The sequence below is a fragment of the Halichoerus grypus genome, chromosome 1 (assembly GCF_964656455.1).
Source record: "Halichoerus grypus chromosome 1, mHalGry1.hap1.1, whole genome shotgun sequence".
In the NCBI taxonomy this organism is placed as follows: domain Eukaryota; kingdom Metazoa; phylum Chordata; class Mammalia; order Carnivora; family Phocidae; genus Halichoerus; species Halichoerus grypus.
The window spans coordinates 31,746,694-31,770,349 of NC_135712.1; positions in this window are offsets into that span (position 1 = coordinate 31,746,694).

Here is a 23,656-nt window from a genome sequence, read left to right on the forward strand (position 1 = left end):
TCTTATTTTCCCAGACTGACCCTTTTTCTAATCATGCACCTCCTCACTGTTGAGCCACCATTTGTTAAAACATAAAAGTCTGTGCCACATTTCGCAGCAACTCCTTCACCTGGATTAGAAGTTCTAGAGTCAGGATTAGCTGCAGAGTGGAAGCTGACGCACAATGGAAGCAGCAAGGGCCATCCTTGCCTCCCTTGGTGTTTCTTTTCTTTTCTTCAGACATGTTTCCGGGAAAGAGATTTTTTAAAGTTATTTTATTTAAGCTCCTACTGTATAGGGATCCAAAATATATCCCATATCTGGCCTATTGTTCCCTCCCAAACAGTAGGCAGGAGACGTCCTGTTCAAAATTCCGCCGTCATCAACCAATGCATCATTGCCTACACCATCCCTTATTTTTATACCATCCTGTTGAGAATTTAGCTAAACTATCCCACAATATTGCTGCCTCTGGACACAATACCAGTGCCTCCCCCAAGGACATGCCCTAGACAATAGTTCACAGAGTCACGAGTAGAGGCAAATTCCTGATAGGATGCCCCAACCACCCCTATGATAAAGTCTCCCCTGCATGCCAGAGTGTGCCCCTTGTTCATGCCTTAGATAAGACACCCATATGGCTTACCAAAACCCCAGTGTTTTTGGTTTGAATTGACTAATCCAGACTTGGCCTGGGAACCCCAAAGTACGCCCCCTTGAGGACATTAATAAAAGCAGGTGCCCTGGGTGCTGCCCTGGTCTCTGGGCCTGCACCCTCCCATCACCTCCCCACGGGCCCCATGAGACATGCCATGTACCTCCTCCAGGATCTGTAAGTTATAAACTCTTCTATTTCATTTTCCCTTTTGATCTTTTGTTGAACTGTGGCTCACCATCTGACGCTCTACTTAGCAAATGTTAATTTAACAAAATCACACCTCTTTCTCCCATTCTAATCATCACCATGTTCTTCAAGTCCTTTCTTGGACAGGGATTTGTCCCTTTAACATGTACCTAGGAAAGATGTAAATCACCTAAAATTTTGAGAATGTCTAGCTTTTCCTTTTGCCTGCAGTCTCTGTCCTACAGATAGATGCCAAAAATATTCCTCAAACTCCAACTCTTTCTCAACAATCAAATCAACCAGTTTTCTTTATTAATTTATTGTAGTATGTTCTGTATCACTCATGAAAAACTAATAATAAAGCCCATTTCAAATATTATAATACTGTAGTATCCAGGTACTAATAATACTTTTTCTATATCCTGTTTCCCCAAAAACTGTTTTCTCTCATCTCTGCTTTCTTAACTCCCTTTGACTGCACCTGTTGCTGCATGAATCATGTTGTACTATCAATGTTTGTTTATCTGTCTGTCTCTACCACTAAACAAAGAACTCTTTGTAGGTGAAGCATGAGTCTCATTCATCTTTATGTTCTTACCTCCTGGCAAGTCATTCAGTTCAAAGAACTGTTTGAATGATTAGGCAAAAGCTGGTTGAGAGCATACATTAACAGTTCCTTGCTGACTTATATATTATCCAGTGTTACTTAATATCTATCTAGTACTTTAGAAGACGCCACAAATAACCTATCAGATTTGATCACCACAGTTCTGTGTAGCCAGTGCAACACCCACTACATTACAGTGTTTGAAAAGACTCAAAAAGATGAACTGACATCTTCACAGTCACCATGTTAATTGGTGACGGGGCTAAGTTGGATCCTAGGTCTTAAAATTCACTTTTTAAAAAATTATTTTCTCCAGAGTCTGCTCTAGACTAGTAAACAATACATCCCCTTTAGAAGAATTCTTCAATTTCTTACTTTTACCAATTTCGTATTGTTGTGCAACATTTACCCTTGGACTTTGTTCATGAGCATTGCAAACTGTTCCTTGTACATGAAAGAAAATTAAACTTTTTTCAAAAGTGTTTCTTTGTATGGGGAATAAGTGCATGAGGCTAGTGTTTGGTAAAATATTTCCCTCTTGGAATGAAAAGCTCTTTGGGCAGACTGATGGACAAAGTGGAATACCCATCTATCTTATCTCAGATATGAAAAACTCAGAGATTATGGCTAGTTAGATAAAAAAGGGGAAACAAGAGAAGGCCTCAGATTTTTTTTTCCATATTTTGTTCTTAGGGTACCTTTAGGGTAACTTTCCTTCCCCATTCTTAGACCATATGCTTCTAGTAAAGCTGAATCTACCCAAGGCTGCAGGACTGACTCAGACAACTGATGGTAAGCTACACAATGCTTCCCATCCCCTTGTCAAAGCAACTGGTTCAAAGACTGGCACATGATCCAAATTGGAACAACAAAATCAAAAAGAGCTAACATAGGGGCTTTTGTGGGAGCAATGTGAGGGGTAGCTTTTCCTTTAATGCAATGTGTGTAAAATGATGTGAAATTAAAGCTGACGGTTACTACTACAAAGAGGCTTAGAATTGGGCTAAAGTAGGGAAAGGAGAACTGGAAAAATGGTGGCATCTCTGAAGCCTTGAATCAAGAAATGTAAGCATACCTGAATTTGGACTATTAAGTCAAATAAATCTTCTATTTATTATGATGTCCAGTTGCATTATCTGATAGTTCTAATTAAAGCTACCTAACTGATATGCCCTGACTGATAAGACAAGAGCAGTTCTTCAGGATTGTGTATTGGTAGAGATGGACAAAGTAAAACATGGGGGAAAGGGATAAACATAATAACAGAAAATTAAGCCTAAATTCTTGCATAAAATCACATGAAACATGTATTAGAAGAACCTCAGGATGATGCTAATAAAGTACCTGGGTTCTAATAATAGGGATTAAATAAATGTTAGTTCTCTTCTCTTTCTTGAAATACGATCCCTTAATGAACTAGAAGCATTTAGTGATAAAGTAAAAGAAGGCTGCTTCCCATGCTCTTTGCATTCATTCAGTTAATCAATTACCCAGGTAATCTACAGCCAAGCTTTCTAACTCGGACACAGCATTTACTGTGAATGGGTTAGAGGTGACGTGAAATACTGATTATTTTAGTCCTTGAGGTTTTAGCGAAGACACTGCTAGAAGCTGTAATAAGACCCAACATTCCATCGGAATTATATATATATGTTATATACCTATAATATTACATATTATTATATATTATATAATAAACACAGTAAGCATTTATTTGGAATTCATCACCTACTTTCTAACCAACTTCACTCTGAAGTGCCAGATATTATTTCTATTCACATTTTATTGGTGAGAACTAGTCTCACGTGGCCACACTGAGAAAGAATGCTGGGACATCAAGTCCCTAGCTGGGCAGCCACTTCCCAGAAACAACTATCCTATGGAAGGGAAGAGTAAAAATCGAGTTAGCCAGCTTTGCCACCGGGGCTTGAGCAATTAGCTGGTTATTTCAAGCCATGAGCAGATATAACCATTTATTCAAGTGTATCTTTTAAACATCTTGACTTTCAATGTACACCATAATGTAAATTTGAAAAGCGTCAATCTAAGACTGGTACCCATGGACTTGAAATTTGTCTGCCTGGTGATTCTCAAACTTCTAAATCCTCCAGGTACCCAGTCATTGTGGATTAAGCTCAACTCCGTTTCTGACACTTCATTTTTCTCCCTTTACCATTTGTGTTAGCATGGCACCATTCTGGTTTCTTTCCTCTTCAACTTGCCTCTTCCATCAACCACCCAATGCTTACCCATTTCCCTTAATTATTTAGCTAATCTGGAACCCTGATCTCTGTCAAAGTGCATTTCTATTCATCTCATCATGTGAACTCACAGCCTTTGACAGGGAAACCAATAACCATGATGCAATTCTTCAGGTACAAAATAGGGAAATTACCATTCCAAGTTTGTTTTTTTTTTTAAGATTTTATTTATTTATTTGACAGAGACATAGTGAGAGCAGGAACACAAGCAAGGGGAGTGGGAGAGGGAGAAGCAGGCTTCCCGCTGAACAGGGAGCCCAATGCGTGGCTCTATCCCAGGACCCTGGGATCATGACCTGAGCCGAAGGCAGATGCTTAATGACTGAGCCACCCAGGCGCCCCTCCAAGTTTTTAATGTCAACATTTGTTCATCTTTTAACATGTAAGTGGTTACATTGGCAGGGATAGATGAAAACATACAGATGCCTTTAAAGAAGCCACTCCTATGCGGTAAAAGTATATAAACTAAAAATTCTACTCTATCCCTTTTCTCAGTTTCTCTTCAAGTACATCATACTCCTAAATATTTCCTTTATGCAACAGAACAAGTGTGTAATGTATTCTATATGTATTAGCTAGGCTGGCTACCTCCCATAACAAATAAACCCACAATTTCTGTGGCTATATTATAGTAGATTATTTTTTGTTCATATACAGTTCAATGCTCCATGTTCCTTATTATGGGAAGAGGAGTCAGCTTCACACAGCCATTTCATTCAGAGATTCAGGCCTCAGACATTGGATGACCTTCAACATTTTACTTCCAAGATCATTCTGAGAATCACTATCCAACAGGCAAGAGCGGAAGAGCAAACGGATCCCACATGGGAGGAGGACTTGGGTGCCAGGCATGAAATGCTTCAACCCCACCTAACTGTAGAGGAGACTGGAAGTGTGGTTTGGCTGTGGAAATGGGTTTATTATACAGCTAGTGCACTTGCTGTTCTGTGACAATTAGCCTTTAACTTAAAAAAAAGTATCTTATCCATTTGTCTTGCCTAGGATATTAAATTCAGGTTTCAGAGTCTTTAGTCCAGCATCAATTCCCACCTCAATCTTAACAAATTAATTTCTCATTATGCCCTACAAAGACCTTCCTTGTCATCCAAACTAATTTACTTTCAGCTCACCAGTCCTATTTACTATGCCTTTTCATAGGTCATTTCAATTTACTCCATCTAGAAATACTTCCTTTATTTTTCTATCAAACCCTAATCCCTACATCCTTAAAATATGACTTAAAGCCCATCTTTTCTAGAAGATTTTTCAAGATGAATAAAGCTATTTCCTTGACCACACTCATGCATATGATTCCCCAGTAATATACTAATTTCCTGTCTCCTTTCTTCCCCCATATTTCTGGGAGCCTTGAGAAGGGTAGGAGTTAAGGGCATCAATTCATAAACAAGTTCCATAATCTGTTATGTGGCTCAGAGTGGAATCCTCCATTAACATTCATTTGATGGCATCTTACTTTCTTCATCTAATGTCTATAAACTCCTTCATAAGCTAATGCTACATCTGATCCTAGCCTATCAAATCTCTTTGTGATTGTTTAATTTTTCCATGGATCTGCCCATAATTCTATTCTTCCAATTTATTTTATTTAGAACAGGTAGGAGCAGATAAGGAACTATGGAGAAAAAAGTCACAAAGCTTCAAGATAAATTGAAAAAAAAATCAGAAAACTTTTTATTACCATATTAAAGTGCTTCAAAATCTGTATATATGTGCATAAATATACAAATACATACAAATGTAGTAGAGATATAGCTCTCAGAGATGCCTCTTTAAAGCCATTCCTTTTACTTTTTTGGTTATCTGTGGCTTTACACTGAATAGCTTACCCAGAAGAGACACTTATATTCTTGTTTTCTGACATTTTATAAAAACGAACTTTCTTAAAAAATGAGGGTATAGGCTAGAGGACCTATGTGTGAATTTAAGAACATCTGCACAACATTGTGGGAATGTAAGTAGAAAGTGAATAAAACATGAAAAAGATACTTAGCAAAAAACCAAACATGCCAGAATACTAAAAATGAAACCTACCTATGCAACTAAATGCTTCATGTGATCATTAGGGCTTTATGGAATTTATTATAATTTTCTCCCTTCAAATTACAATTTTTCACATAAAAATATTTCCATATCATACACATGAATTAGGGGTAATTTTCTTCTAGACATGGAATATATATCCAACTAAAAACATTGTAGGCAAAATTCCTTCATCAATTAGATTTTCTGACATAAATCTTGAGTCTCAACCTCACTTCAATGCTGCACCCCATGAATATCACCTCTTGTTAAAGTAAATAAATACCTGTGATGAGTTTTGCTGGGTGAATGTGCTGGAGCTCAAAAGCTTTGTTGAGGAGGGAGCAGCACCTGCTCTGGAGACAGTGAGGAAGGAGACAGCATACACTACAGCTGACTGGCTGCACAGCTAGCTTTAGTTGTAACCACAACACTGGATCTTAAACCATGCCAATGCTAAGCAAATGTTTATTTTTCTTTTCTTTTCCCAAGAGTGATTCGCAGTGCTATTTCCCACTAGAATCACTTAGGAAACATTCAAAATGCTGATTCCCCAGGCCTTTCTGTATTGCAGGTAAACACAGCTGGTGGTCTGATTCAGAGTACCCCAAATCCTAACCGAACATCCCAACCTTGCCATCCACTCTGCAAGAGGGCCCTCTTCAAATCTGCTTGATTTCATCTCTCCCCAAAGCTCTTTAGGCCAAAATGAGTTAGAGCTGAAAAGCAATTTCTTAACAAGTCACTCCTAAAACTTGACTTTAGAAAATGGAAAAGTCCTTTTAAAAGTCCAGCTCCTTGAGATGAAAAAAGCTCAAATTGTTTATCAAATTGATAATTTACTTTTATTTTAGGAAATTTATTTTAAATATTTCAAAACAGATTATTTCCCAGCAGCAGAAGTAAGGGTATTTGGTTTTTTTGTCTTTTTGTTTTTAGGAATTCGAACATACCCCACTTCTGAAAGAATTAATTCAATGGTAAGTATTTATTGAGCACCTAGCAAAATGTGCATTACTCTTGTACTCAGCTCTGTGGGAAACAAAACAGAATCTGAAACTAAACCTTTTTGTTTAATAAGTGAATGAGCACTGAAAATGGTAGACATAAAGTAAGTGTCTAAGAATTCTGAGAAAGGAGAGAGTAATTGGCTAACAGTACGGAGGAAAAGCCAAGAGGAATGATAAAGAGGAAGACTGATAACAAGGCACTACTGTACATTCATTGCTCTTGAGGAGCCTAGCTTTCTTGTTGAGCAGGCACAGAGGATAAAATTGGTTCATCAGAACAGGTCGTAGTTTAAGACACATGCAAAACTGAGGCATTTAGACATTATTCTGTAGAAAACTGGGAAATTGGTTAAAAGAAGGGAAACTGAGGCATGTAGTAACTTTGATTAAAATAACAAGAGCTTAAACATCTACATTTTATAGAGTGCCTAGAAATATGCAGAGCAAGTGGCTGGAGGGGTATGAACAAGAACCTGGAAACAAGGTTGTTCCAGAAGCACTGAACTTTAAAAGTAATTCAAAGCAGCTGAGCAGGTACATGCAAAGTAACTTCAAAGAAGTGTGGCATCAGTCTAAAGCAGTCTAACTGAATTCATTAACATTTCTAAAGAAAAGAAGGTCTCTACCAGCAGTTGGAAAATATGGGAAAAAAAGTGAGAGAATTGGCAGAACCACCTTGAGCACTGCCCAGGGCAGAGTGACCCTTGCCAGACCTGTCTTTACCTGGGAATTAATGCTTCCACTACAGCTATGTTGACATTTGGCTCCTAGAACTAACTCTCTTCTCTTAAACACTTTCACAAACAAAGGTCTCTTATAATTGCCGTGTGATTTTTTTAATGGGAAAGAATAGCAGACCACAGGGTTCACCAACTATTCCCCATTATATGTTAACAAATCTTTATTCTGATTTGTAGATCTATCTTTTAGGAGATCAGTTAGTATGAATTTGCCCAAGAGTAAAAACTGCCATTTACAGGGTTCTTTGGGTGTGTTAAGTCTTATACACTAAGGCCAAATGGAGTTCAAGGCATATCCCAAAATATGGCACCCTGGAACACTGAATAGTTTAAGCTGAAGGAATTTGAGAAACAGTAAGTGCAGGAAGGACTTTCTGACCTTCCCCTAAAGCAAGTCATGGGGCCCTCATGGGAGAGTTGCCCTCCCTATAGCTAGAGGAAAGGAATATCCTTATTTCTGAAGACTGAGGGAAGTTAGAGGGATGCCAAGAGGAATCTGAACAAACAGCCCTTGTTAAATTTCCCCCTGCTTACTAGACTCAGCTCACACCCTTTTTCCAATCACATTTTTCTGCAACTTTCCACTCCATCAAATCTAGCATAAAAATGCTCAGGTTCAACTCTTTCTTTGGGTCCTAAACTTTTCATGAAGGCTCCTGTTTTATGCAAAACTTGTATTATTTTGTATGTTTTTATATTAATTTGTATGCTTTTCTCTTGTTAATCTGTCTTTGGTTACAGAAGCCCCAAATGAGAACTTAAAAAGGTGAAGGAAAATATATTTTTTCCTCTCTTACAAGACTTTATGATACTAATTTATTTAATTCTCCATTATTCTAGGAAATAGATACCATTATTCCCATTTACCAGATTAAAAAAACAAAAAAAAAAACTGAAAGGTGCCCATGTATGCAAGGCTGGTCCAACACTGGAAAAAACAAATAATGTAATCCATCACATCAACAAACTAAAAAAGAAAATTTACATGATCATATCAATAGGTATAGAAAAATCAATTGACAAAATCCAATACCCATTCACAATAAAAACTGTCAGTAAACTAGGAATGGGGCAAACTTGCTCAACTTGATAAAGAACATCTACGAAAAACCTACAGCCGATATCATACTATAATGGCAAGAAACTTGAAGCTTCCCCACTAAGGTCAGGTACAAAACAAATGTATCTTCTCTTACTACAATTTTTCATCATCCCACTAGAAGTTCTGACCCAGGCAGTAAGAAAAGGAAACAAAAACTATACATATTGGGAATGAAGAAATAAACCTATCCTTGTTTATAGATGACATAATCACTTATGTAGAATATCTAAAAGAATCACCAAAATGTGGTGTTAATAAGCAATTGTATCATGGTCATAGGCTACAAGGTTAATATATAAACGTCAATCACTTTTCCATAAATTAGCAATAAACAAGTGGAATTTGAAATTAAAAACATACCATTTATATTAGCACTCAAAAAAATGAAATATTTAGGTATAAACGTAAGAAAATATGTACAAAATCCGTATGACAAAAGCTATAAAACTGATTAATGAAATCAAAGAAGAATTAAGTAAATGGAGAGATATTCCATGTTCATGGATAGGAACTCTCAATATTGTCAATTCTTCCCAACTTGATCTGTAGATTTAATGTGATCTCAATCAAAATCCCAGCAAGCTATTTTGTGGATATTGACAAACTGATTCTAAATTTATAAGGAGAGAAAAAAGACCTAGAATAGCTAATCCTGATATTGAAGAAGATGTACAAAGTTGGAGGACTGTCACTAGCTGACCTCAAGATTTAGTATAAAGCTACAGTAACCAAAATAGTGTGGCATTTGTGAAAGAATAGACAAATAGATCAATATAAGAAAACAGTATATCAAACAATATAACAAAACAATATAATCAACTTATCTTTGGCAAAGGAGTAAAAGTAATTCATTGGAGCAAAGATAGTCTTTTTACATTTCTCACCCCAAAGTGAAGCTGACCAACAAAACTTTCATGCCCTATGAAAAACAGCAAAAGCCCAGTGAAATTTTCCCTCTTTACTCCCTTTCGCTGTCTCTCCTTCTCCAGGTTAGAGACTTTAGGATTCACAGCTTTCCTAGGACAAGGGAAATAAATGTTTGATGCTTTATTTTTTCAAAGAAGGAAGTGCAAACCTTCTTTTCCTATGCCCTAGGTGACAATCCAAATTACAGTAAATGTGTATATATCCTTTAGCATCAGAGATAATTACCTTGATCTATAGGTCTCAACATGTCTAAAATATTCCATGATCTGATCTTATTTAACTCTATACTGAAGTATAGTTTGACTTGAGGGTCAAAATCACCTGGAGGCAGACACTGTGATTCTATGTATTTTTAATATGAAATCAAATTTCTATCCTCCAAACAACTAACAAATGAATCACAGCTAAAGCAATTTTTCAAAAGAACCTGGTCAGCCTGATTATAGGTGGTTGTATGTATATGTATGTGAGCAAAGATCAAACACATAATTTTCTCCATTAGTGTTTATTCTTATAAAGTTTAACTTTGAACTTTTTGGTGACTTTATCACCTCCTTTGCATATATATATATATATATATATATATATACATACATACATACACACACGCTAAAGGTAAAGAATCTAAATATAATTCCAAGAGAAGGACTGTGAGCTACTGTGAGTGGCTGTAATTTCATGGACTTAATTTTATTCTTTCTACATTGAAATTGGACAGAAGATTTATTGTGTTCTAAAGATGGAAAATCCCCAAATCCAACCTAAAATTATATGAAGGGGGCAATAAGAGAAGGAAAATCAGGCAAATAATAGCAGAAGTCATTAGGACAAATACAGTAGATCTCCTCATTACAATGTAGAATATGAAGAAAAATGTAGAATCACATGCATTTATTTATTTCAAATAGTTCCTTTTAATCCGGGTTGAGTGGCTTCATTCTACATATTTTGAGTGCTGAGGTAAGTACAATATATTTTTTCTCTTTCATTTTGGTGTCTGGAAATAAGCCTATTTGGCCCTGTCTCCCGCAGACTACAGACAGGACTAAACAAGCTTACCAAAGAAATGAGCTGATTTTGGCAGAGTAGAGGGTTTGCAATACCAGTTGCTTACTGGTCTATGAGTACAATGATTAACATTTGGCTTCTTGTTCTTTCATTTACTACTGGGACTTTTTAGCCTTTGATCACCTTTGTATTTCACCAGTTGCCCTTTAGTTTCACAAATTATTCATACACACTACATTTGGTTTTTCCTTTCATCTTTCTCAGCCATTGTTCCTTCTATTGCTAGCTAATGTTTATTGAATTATTCAGTAATTTAGGGAGACCCCCTAAAGTGTAATGTTTTCCCAGTCTCATTTTTCTTCACCGAAGGCCATGGAGATAACACTAAAATTTTCCACAAAACACCTGGTACTATTGTTTTTAGATCTGTAATGCTCAGAGTTAATATTAAAACTGTGAGGAATCCATTATCACTATATGAAGGATTTTAAGGTCAAGAAAAATTGATTTTTTTTAAATTCTAAAGACATTAAATATTGTGATTAGTGGCTATAAAGAATAACACGTACTAAATTTGGTTAAATAACTTGGAACATCATTGCTGTGTGCCTTAGAAGAGATCATGTTTATTATTTGTTTGAAAAATTAATTCCAGGAAGATTCTGAAAAATTGAGCCATAGGCTCAGCCAGATCATAAATTCTTTTTAAAGCATTTCCCATATTTTAAGCATCACACAGTATACCAGCTACTGTGTTAGATATTTTAACCTTCATGATATTAATATTCTATAACCATATGAGGTAGGTTTTGTCATTCTGTATTTTATACAACAGGAAACTGAAATCAGATAACTCAAAACAAACCCAAGCAACACAGCTAAGTAGAAGTGCCTACATTGGAACCTAGGTATTAGAGACTATACAAACCATATATTTCCATCACACCACACTTACTCCCTTAGCTAGCTAGAGCCTGAACCAGAATGTTTTTTATTTCTCCCTTTAAAAATTATTTTTTACATGATGGTACTGATAACTAATATTTTATTACTTCTCCCTAGTTTATTTTTATTCAAATGAATATATGTATAATGTTCCAATACTTGAATGATGCTACAAAGCTATGAGAAAGCACCATCAAAAAGCAGTACCTTACTCACCCCTCCCCACCCAAGTCCCACCATAATAGTTTCTTTTCACATTTAGGTCCATATTTCTAAATAATATGTACATATATTTGACCTTTCAAAATTTAGAATTTATTTATTTTGCTGTATGAAGAGTTTTGCCCTTTTACATTTACCATTCACTTAAATATACACTTTTCTTCCATCGTCTATGTTTAGATGAAACTTTTCAATGGATATTTACCTTATTTCCACACTAAAAATACTGCTCACAGAGGAGTCATATGGTATACTAGAACAACATTCCCTTTTCTTATAGTAATTTTTTATAGTTTTCCTATAACTAATAATTATCACTTTTTTCATTTTCTATATATGTATTACTGTGCAGTATGTTGTATGCCTTGCTTTCCCTCTGTAATTGTACAGACTTACATTTTTCAGATCTGAACAGTCACCCAGCATCTGCAACGTCTGCCTTCTGTGTTTACAGAATTGCTTGAGGTCTATTATTGGCCCTCATCTCTTCCCTATTCTCTTTACCCATGAGGTTTTATATATAAATATATAAATATAAATATATATATCCGTATATATATATCTTCTATCCTTTTTATTTTAGCGGGGTTTTGAGGAAAGGTTAGGATAAATGTGTTTTCAACCAGCTGTGTTAAATCACAAGCCCAGTATACCCTGAAATTGTCTTTAGCACATAATTTAGCACTCACCACAGCAGCATATAATGTTGTTTGTATAATTTGTTATGCTTTTACAACATGGAGCAGAGAGCTTATTTTATATTATCCTTGAATCTACATTTGTAGTGAGCACACCACATTTTGCAGAACAGCCACTTGATAAATTCTTATTGTTGGCAATCAATGCAGCAGTCAACCAATTCATCCTGCCATTCCTAGAATCTGAAATATAAAAAATGAGAGGGCTGGTAGCAGAGTCCTTCTTAATGAATTAGGTAGAATCCAAAAGCAAAAGCATTCCCTTTAAAAGGTGCATTTTTTTAATATTTATATTTTATATATTTTCAAAATAAATTTGGGATTTTTAAATGCTTCATGACAAATTATATGGAAAAGGGACTTTCCTGTTTTCTAACATAAAACAACTAAGCTTATTTGATTTTTAGTCAATTTGCCATTGAGCCGAGTTTCAGCAGGATAAATTATTCTGCTGTTCAGTAAAATTGTTGGCAATTATGTTAAAGGAGAACAGAAAGGATTAAATAAAAATTTTCATTGCAACTTCTCTTTTGATATAGCAGCACCAGCTTTTATAAGAAATAAGCACGCAAGAACTTGTTTTTCTATCAATACATGAAGCTCAAATCCTAAACTGTTTATAAAACTTCATCTCCATGTTTAGGAGAAAATATTTCCTCTTCAAATATGAAGATAATTTGAATTAAAAGAAAAAGGTATATTCATCAGAAATATAGGCTCCCACACTCTTATTCTATTTATTCTATATTATGGCTCCAGTTAAAGAATTTTATGACATGAAAATGGAAGACAAATTAGATTATCAGTAAAACATTTATCTTGTATTTTTTACCTTTTAATCGTCCAGGTTTATTTTGTAATCTAATTTTATTTTCCATGGTTTTAGACTCATCACCCAAAAATGTTCTAGCAGCAAACCTAGTAAACGACCTTCTTGGAGTACATTAGTAAGTAATTTGGGAAGGTTGGCAAACCAAATGAAAAGTGATTCTTTTCCTCTTTCTGATTTTCTTATCTAAGAAACACTGCTAATATCAGGCAGATCTAATTTTTAAATACTGAGAGACAGACAGACAGAATTGGAGTCACTCGTCATCTTCTTTGCCTACACTTAGATTGAAATTCAAAATGATTTACTGTCAAAAGTTGATGAGAGAAAGTTAACCTGGTTCAAGAGAGGTGCAGTTCTGCTCAATACATGAAATGCAAATTATTATGGTTGTTCAAAGAAAGAATATTTTAGGCATAAGGACCTGTGTAGAGTAGTAGGCAAGAACATGTGCCATGTAGACAGAGGGTTTTGCTTCAGATCCTACTTCTGCTAAAACCTAATCCTATGACCTAGAACAAGCCCCTGAACATCTCTAAAGTTCTTTCTGCGTTCATAAAACATGGCAAATAGTACCTAGTTCATGGGATTGTGGGAGGATTAAGTAAGAATACATGTGACACAACGTTCTGTTGAAAACCTGCAGAAGAAACACTAACTTTCACTATTAACAATTTCACTCATTAGTTCAACAAATACTTTGCGAAGACCTGCTCTATGTTACACAGGCACTGTTCTAGGTGTTGTGCATATAGTAGTGTTAAATTAATTAAACAAGGGGGCCATTAGATTGAGGTGACTAGAATGCCTGAGTGGCCTTTGTAAGCAAACCAGAACTGAAGTCTACAAATGCCTCAAGGTTATGAAAACAAATTCTAAGGACAACCAATTACAAAGAGCCAACTAGACTTTCCCAAATAAGGCAACCTCTTTAAGTTATAGCAATTTCCTTGCTTTGCTTCTGTGTCTTCTTTATAAAAGTGTTGTCCCTAGCTCCTGTTCCTGGAGAGCTTCTAACCACTTCTGGTTTTGTGCTGCTTGTTGAAATAGATTTTTGCTCAAATAAATGTTAAACTGTTTAATATGTCTCAAATTATTTTTTTTTAAAAAGACTTTATTCTTTTGGGAGCAAGATGGCGGAGGAGTAGGAGACCTGGATTTCGTCTCCTCTCAGGAATTCAGCTGGATAGGGATCAAACCATTCTGAACACCTACAAACTCAACAGGAGATCAAAGAAAAGAAGAGCAACAACTCTCTGAACAGAAAAGCGACCACTTTCTGGAAGGTAGGACGTGCGGAGAAGTGAATCCGAGGTGATATTCGGGAGGATAGACGGCGGGGGAGGGGCCTCCGTCGGCCGCTTCTGGCAAGTGATAGAGCCACGGAGCACAAAATCGGAACTTTTAGAAGTCTGCTCCCCTGAGGGACGTCACTCTGGTGGCGAAGTGGGGGGTGGAACCCTCGCGGGACAGTGTGGTCTCAGGACCCTCGGGGTCACAGAAAGACCGGGGGTGCCTGAGTGCGGCAGAGCTCCCAGGTATCGGAGCAGGGAAGCCGGCTGCAGAGACGGAGCCCAGGCGCGGGCTCTCAGCTCGGAGTTGCTATAAACCGTGATCCGCGGCACAGTCGGGCCACTGCTCCTCCAGCAGGGACCCAACAAGCGGCAGATCCAGGGAGACTCACCTTCTTCCCCCGGGAGGAGAGGCGCGGGAGTGCACCGCGGGGATCTGCTGGGTTTGGAGACTCCACCCGGGGTCGGGTGCCAGATAGAAAGGCGCGGTCACAGGCCGGGTGAGCGCGGAGTGTGGCCGGAGACCGGGGAGACGGGAGTGACTGACTGCTTTTCTCTGGGGGCGCACTGAGGAGCGGGACCCCGAGTTCTCGGCTCCTCCGGGGCGGAGATTGGGAGGCCACCATTTTCACTCTCCGCCTCCAAAGCTGTACGGAAAGCTTGCAGGGAACAAAAGCTCCGGAGAGCAAACCCGAGCAGATTACTTAGCCCGGACCGGCAAGGGCGGGGCAATTTTGCCTCAGGCAAAGACATTTGGGAACCACGGCAACAGGCCCCTCCCCCAGAAGATCAGCAAGAACACCAGCCAAGACCAAGTTTACCGATCAATGAGAACGGCAGAACTCCAGCGCTAGGGGAACACTGCACATAGAATTCATGGCTTTTTTACCATGATTCTTTAGTCTTTCAAAGTTAATTATTTTTTTTAACTGTCTTTTTTTCTTTTTTCCTTTTTTCTTTTTTTTTGAATTTTTCTTTTTCCCTTTTTCAACCAACATCTTATCAATCCCTTTTTTAAAAAAAAAACATTTTTATTTTTCATTTTTAAAGTCATATTCTATTCCTTCATAGTAGTTACCCGTATTTTTGGCATATATATATATATAAGTTGTTCTCTCTTTAAAATCTTGAGATAGTTTCTTCTAACAGATCAAAATATACTCTAAATCTCTAGTGTATGGTTTTTTTCTACTCCCCTGCCTGATCACATTCTCTCCCTTTTTTCTTTTTTTTTTTTTTTTATCCTCTTCTTTCTTTTTTCAAACAACTTATCAAATCCTTTTTTAAAATTTTTTATAATTTCCATCTTTACAGTCATATTCCATCCCTTCATCATATCAACCCTTATTTTTGTACATATATAAGTTTTTCTTTCTTTAAAATTTTGGGAGGGACTTTCTTTTAACAGACCAAAATACACCCAAAATCTAGTGTGTGGCACTGATCTATAATCCAGCCTGATCATATTTGATCACATTCTGTTTTTGTTTTGTTGTGTTTTGTTCTGCTTTTGTTTGTTTTTATCTTTATCTTTTTCTTTTTTCTTTTTTTCTTTCCTTTTCTTTTTTCTCTCTTTCCCTTTCTTTTCCCACTGCTTCAGGTCTTTTCTGATTTGTTTAGAGTATATTTTCTGGGGACGTTGTTACCCTGCTAGCATTTTGTTCTCTCATTAATCTATTCTCTTCTGCACAAAATGACAAGACGGAAAAAATCACCTCAACAAAAAGAACAAGAGGTAGTACCGACTGCCAGGGACCTACTCAATACGGACATTAGTACGATGTCAGATCTAGAGTTCAGAATCATCACTTTAAAGATACTAGCTGGGCTTGAAAAAAACATGGAAGTTATTAGAGAAACCCTTTCTGGAGAAGTAAAAGAACTAAAATCGAACCAAGTAGAAATCAAAAAGGCTATTAATGAGGTGCAATCAAATATGGGGGCGCTAACTGCTAGGATAAATGAGGCAGAAGAAAGAATCAGTGAGATAGAAGACCAAATGATGGAAAATAAAGAAGCTGAGAAAAAGAGAGATAAACAACTACTGGATCACGAGGGCAGAATTCGAGAGATAAACGATACCATAAGACGAAACAACATTAGAATAATTGGGATCCCAGAAGAAGAAGAAAGAGAGAGAGGGGCAGAAGGTATAATGGAGCAAATTATAGCAGAGAACTTCCCTAATTTGGGGAAGGAAACAGGCATCAAAATCCAGGAAGCACAGAGAACCCCTCTCAAAATCAATAAAAATAGGTCAACACCCCGACATCTAATAGTAAAACTTACGAGTCTCAGAGACAAAGAGAAAATCCTGAAAGCAGCTCGGGAGAAGAGATATGTAACCTACAATGGTAGAAACATTAGATTGGCAACAGACTTATCCACAGAGACCTGGCAGGCCAGAAAGGACTGGCAGGACATATTCAGAGCACTAAATGAGAAAAATATGCAGCCAAGAATACTATATCCAGCTAGGCTGTCATTGAAAATTGAAGGAGAGATAAAAAGCTTCCAGGACAAACAAAAACTAAAGGAATTTGCAAACACGAAACCAGCCCTACAACAAATATTGAAAGGGGTCCTCTAAGCAAAGAGAGAGCCTAAAAGCAACATAGACCAGAAAGGAACACAAACAATATACAGTAACAGTCACTTTACAGGCAATACAATGGCACTGAACTCCTATCTTTCAATAGTTACCCTGAATGTAAATGGGCTAAATGCCCCAATCAAAAGACACAGGCTATCAGATTGGATTAAAAAACAAGACCCATCGATATGCTGTCTGCAAGAGACTCATTTCAGACCCAAAGACACCCCCAGATTGAAAGTGAGGGGGTGGAAAACCATTTACCATGCTAATGGACACCAAAAGAAAGCTGGGGTGGCAATCCTTATATCAGACAAATTAGATTTTAAACCAAAGACTGTAATAAGAGATGAGGAAGGACACTATATCCTACTTAAAGGGTCTATCCAACAAGAAGATCTAACAATTGTAAATATCTATGCCCCTAACATGGGAGCAGCCAATTATATAAGGCAATTAATAACAAAAGCAAAGAAACACATCGACAACAATACAATAATAGTGGGGGACTTTAACACCCCCCTCACTGAAATGGACAGATCGTCTAAGCAAAAGATCAACAAGGAAGTAAAGACTTTAAATGACACACTGGACCAAATGGACTTCACAGACATATTCAGAACATTCCATCCCAAAGCAACGGAATACACATTCTTCTCTAGTGCCCATGGAACATTCTCCAGAATAGATCACATCCTAGGTCATAAATCAGGTCTCAACCGGTACCAGAAGATTGGGATCATCCCCTGCCTATTTTCAGACCACAATGCTTTGAAACTAGAACTCAATCACAAGAGGAAAGTTGGAAAGAACTCAAATACATGGAGGCTAAAGAGCATCCTACTGAAGAATGAATGGGTCAACCAGGAAATTAAAGAAGAATTAAAAAAATTCATGGAAACCAATGAAAATGAAAACACAACTATTCAAAATCTTTGGGATACAGCAAAGGCAGTCCTAAGAGGAAAGTATATAGCAATACAAGCCTTTCTCAAGAAACAAGAAAGGTCTCAAGTACACAACCTAACCCTACACCTAAAGGAGCTGGAGAAAGAACAGCAAATAAAGCCTAAACCCAGCAGGAGAAGAGAAATAATAAAGATCAGAGCAGAAATCAATGAAATAGAAACCAAAAGAACAGTAGAACAGATCAACGAAACTAGGAGCTGGTTCTTTGAAAGAATTAACAAGATTGATAAGCCCCTGGCCAGACTTATCAAAAAGAAAAGAGAAATGACCCAAATCAACAAAATCATGAATGAAAGAGGAGAAATCACAACCAACACCAAAGAAATACAAACAATTATAAGAACATATTATGAGCAACTCTATGCCAACAAATTAGATAATCTGGAAGTAATGGATGCATTCCTAGAGATGTATCAACTACCAAAACTGAACCAGGAAGAAATAGAACACCTGAACAGACCTATAACCACTAAGGAAATAGAAGCAGTCATCAAAAATCTCCCAAAACACAAAAGCCCAGGGCCAGATGGCTTCCCAGGGGAATTCTACCAAACATTTCAAGAAGAATTAATACCTATCCTTCTGAAACTGTTCCAAAAAATAGAAATGGAAGGAAAACTTCCAAACTCATTTTATGAGGCCAGCATTACCTTGATCCCAAAACCAGACAAAGACCCCATCAAAAAGGAGAATTACAGACCAATATCCCTGATGAACATGGATGCAAAAATTCTCACCAAAATACTAGCCAATAGGATCCAACAGTACATTAAAAGGATTATTCACCACGACCAAGTGGGATTTATCCCTGGGCTGCAAGGTTGGTTCAACATCCGCAAATCAATCAACGTGATACAATACATTAACAAAAGAAAAAACAAGAATCACATGATCCTCTCAATAGATGCAGAAAAAGCATTTGACAAAGTACAGCATCCTTTCTTGATCAAAACTCTTCAGAGTATAGGGATAGAGGGTACATACCTCAATATCATAAAAGCCATCTATGAAAAACCTACAGCGAATATCATTCTCAATGGGGAAAAACTGAGAGCTTTCCCCCTAAGGTCAGGAACGCGGCAGGGATGTCCACTATCACCACTGCTATTCAACATAGTATTGGAAGTCCTAGCCACAGCAATCAGACAACAAAAAGAAATCAAAGGCATCCAAATTGGCAAAGAAGAAGTCAAACTCTCACTCTTTGCAGATGATATGATACTTTATGTGGAAAATCCCAAAGACTCCACCCCAAAACTGCTAGAACTCATACAGGAATTCAGTCAAGTGGCAGGATATAAAATCAATGCACAGAAGTCAGTGGCATTCCTATACACCAACAACAAGTCAGAAGAAAGAGAAATTAAGGAGTCGATCCCATTTACAATTGCACCCAAAACCATAAGATACCTAGGAATAAATCTAACCAAAGAGGCAAAGGATCTGTACTCAGAAAACTATAAAATACTCATGAAAGAAATTGAGGAAGACACAAAGAAATGGAAAAACGTTCCATGCTCATGGATTGGAAGAACAAATATTGTGAAGATGTCAATCCTACCTAGAGCAATCTACACATTCAATGCAATCCCCATCAAAATACCATCCACTTTCTTCAAAGAAATGGAACAAATAATCCTAAAATTTGTATGGAACCAGAAAAGACCCCGCATAGCCAGAGGAATGTTGAAAAAGAAAAGCAAAGCTGGCGGCATCACAATTCCAGACTTCCAGCTCTACTACAAAGCTGTCATCATCAAGACAGTATGGTACTGGCACAAAAACAGACACATAGATCAATGGAACAGAATAGAGAGCCCAGAAATGGACCCTCAACTCTATGGTCAACTAATCTTTGACAAAGCAGGAAAGAATGTCCAATGGAAAAAAGACAGTCTCTTCAACAAATGGTGTTGGGAAAATTGGACAGCCACATGCAGAAGAATGAAACTGGACCATTTCCTTACACCACACACAAAAATAGACTCCAAATGGTTGAAAGACCTCAATGTGAGACAGGAGTCCATCAAAATCCTAAAGGAGAACACAGGCAGCAACCTCTTCGACCTCAGCCGCAGCAACTTCTTCCTAGAAACATCGCCAAAGGCAAGGGAAGCAAGGGCAAAAATGAACTATTGGGACTTCATCAAGATAAAAAGCTTTTGCAAAGCAAAGGAAACAGTCAACAAAACCAAAAGACAACTGACAGAATGGGAGAAGATATTTGCAAATGACATATCAGATAAAGGGCTAGTATCCAAAATCTATAAAGAACTCATCAAACTCAACACCAAAAGAACAAAGAATCCAATCAAGAAATGGGCAGAAGACATGAACAGACATTTTTCCAAAGAAGACATCCAAATGGCCAACAGACACATGAAAAAGTGTTCAATATCGCTCGGCATCAGGGAAATCCAAATCAAAACCTCAATGAGATACCACCTCACACCAGTCAGAATGGCTAAAATTAACAAGTCAGGAAATGACAGATGTTGGCGGGGATGCGGAGAAAGGGGAACCCTCCTACACTGTTGGTGGGAATGCAAGCTGGTGCAGCCACTCTGGAAAACAGTATGGAGGTTCCTCAAAAAGTTGAAAATAGAGCTACCATATGATCCAGCAATTGCACTACTGGGTATTTACCCCAAAGATACAAAAGTAGGGACCCGAAAGGCTACGTGCACCCCGATGTTTATAGCAGCAATGTCCACAATAGCCAAACTGTGGAAAGAGCCAAGATGTCCATCAACAGATGAATGGATAAAGAAGATGTGGTATATATATACAATGGAATATTATGCAGCCATCAAAAGGAATAAGATCTTGCCATTTGCAACGACGTGGTTGGAACTGGAGGGTATTATGCTGAGCGAAATAAGTCAAACAGAGAAAGACATGTATCATATGACCTCATTGATATGAGGAATTCTTAATCTCAGGAAACAAACTGAGGGTTGCTGGAGTGGGGGGTGGGGTGGGAGGGATGGGGTGACTGGGTGATGGACACTGGGGAGGGTATGTGTTCTGGTAAGCGCTGTGAACTGTGCAAGACTGTTGAATCTCAGATCTGTACCTCTGAAACAAATAATGCAATATATGTTAAGAAAGAAAAAAAGAAGAAGAAGAATGTAGCAGGAGGGGAAGAATGAAGGGGGGGAAATCGGAGGGGGAGAAGAACCATGAGAGACGATGGACTCTGAAAAACAAACTGAGGGTTCTAGAGGGGAGGGGGTTGGGAGGATGGGTTAGCCTGGTGATGGGTATTGAGGAGGGCACGTTCTGCATGGAGCACTGGGTGTTATGCACAAACAATGAATCATGGAACAGTATATCTAAAACTAATGATGTAATGTATGGGGATTAACATAACAATAAAAAAATTAAAAAAAAAAAAAAAAAAAGACTTTATTTATGAGAGAGAGAGAGAGAGTGGGGAGAAGAACAGAGGGAAAGGGACAAACAGACCCCATGCTGAGCGCAGAGCCCAATGTGGGGCTCAATCTCAGTACTCTGAGATCATGACCTGAGCCAAAATCAAGAGTTGGATGCTTAACTGAATGAGCCACCCAGGCGCACTCCCCCTCAAATTATCTTTTAAGTGTAATGCATAATTTTTTTTTGCCCTTTTGGAGGCTATATTGTAGTGAGAATATACAAACAATGAATAACAAAACAAATACAAAGATAAAAGTGTGAAAAGTGCAATAGAGAAAAACAAAGCAGGATAAAAATAAAGATTTCTCTTACAATTTCTTGAGATTGCCCCAAACGAGTATGGCTAGTGACTCAATCCATCCAAGTATATTTATTGAGGATGTACGATAGACCTGATTTTGTTCTAGGTACGGTGAACAAAAGATACAAAAGTCCCTGTCCTAAAGGAGTTTACCTCTAGCTGAATGTGGGAACCACACAATCTAACCCCACCCACAGCCTGGAACTACTTACCTCCTACAGAGCTTATTGCCTACATTAATACATTAACATGACTTTCCATTCCATTGTCTTCATCAGTAAAACTTGACTATTCAAAGAGAATCTCATACAGGCAAATAAATTTATTGTTCATTAGAAGACCTTTTCCAAATAGATCCATCAACTCTTTATTAGGAAAAATCAACAGTTTACCCTCTATAACTCTTTGATCTCCTCAAAAGCTGTGCCTTACTTTATCCAACAATCCTACACTGCTGTATCATGATCTTTATCCGAATATAATCAAGCCTACCCCCCATCCCCCAGCCTTAAACCAGACTTCAAAATCTCCATAAATCCAAGCTTGCTTTCCTCCTCCAAGATGCTCTACACTCTTTTAATGAAGTGTTTTCTCTTACCACAGTAAATAATAAATTTGGCTTGTTTTATCAACAGGCTGTGTTGGTGATATTTAGGGAACTATCCCTCAAAGAAGAGTAGATGAAAAATATCTCTATGGGTGCTGTTTTTTCATATAGCATGGTCCGCTAAAAAAAATGAGGGAGGAGATTGTGAAGCAAAGCCTGGAGCGGGCTGCAGATCAATGAGCAATGGGAAAGCAGTAGGGATGAGATAGGAGACAGGTGATATGGAGGCCGAGGGGTAGATTTTTATGAGTCATTACAAGAACTTGGGCTTTTACTCTGAGGAGGCTTTTGAGCAGAGAGGCAATGTATCTGACTCCACATTTAAGCATGATTACACTGGCTGCTGGCTGAGGAGTAGACCAGGTGGAAGGGCAAAAATCAAACTAGGAAGACCAATTGGAAGGCACTTGCAATAATCTAGGTGAAAAACAAAAGTAGCTGGATTAGACAGGTGGGGCTGGATAGCAGGGGAGATAGAAAAAAAAAAGAGGTCAGTGATAAAGATAAAGCAGATAGAATTTCCTGACAATATGTTTGTATTTGAAAGAGAAAGGAGTTACAGATTTTCTTTGTCAATTCTTACTTACAGGCCAAATGGGATGAGGATAGAATTTGCCATTAGATTTTAAAACACAGTGGTCATTGGTGGTGATACCGACACTCCCCCTTTGTTACTGACTCCAAGTTCATTCTGCTCCCTACGTGACAGGGCAATAAGTCAAGAGGCATGATGCTGGAGCAAGGAAAGTGACTTAGAAAGCCAGAAGGTAACTTCAGACAGCCAGGAAACTGAGGAGATGGCATGCTATTGTCCCAAAGAACCATCTCCACGAGCATGAGATTTGAGTTTCTTTTATGATAAGAAGAGGGGGAAAGCCAGAGAGGATTGGAGTCAAAAGGTGACTGACATCTGTAGACATCTGAGGAAGATCATGTAACTTTTTTGTCTTTGGTCAGTTGATCTTTACGTAAAGGAATCTAATCATTCCTGTAAATCTTTTTTTTTTTTTAATTTTTTGAGTATAGTTGATACATAATGTTACATTAGTTTCAAATGTACACCTTAGTGATTTGACAAGTTTATACATTATGTTACCAGAAGTATAGCTACCATCTATTCTGTTACATCACTATTACAATATTCTTTATGCTGTGCCTTTTATTCCTGTGACATATTAATTCTATAACTCCTGTTATAGCCTGTATCTCCCTCTCCCCTTCACCCACTTTGCCGGACCCCCCAC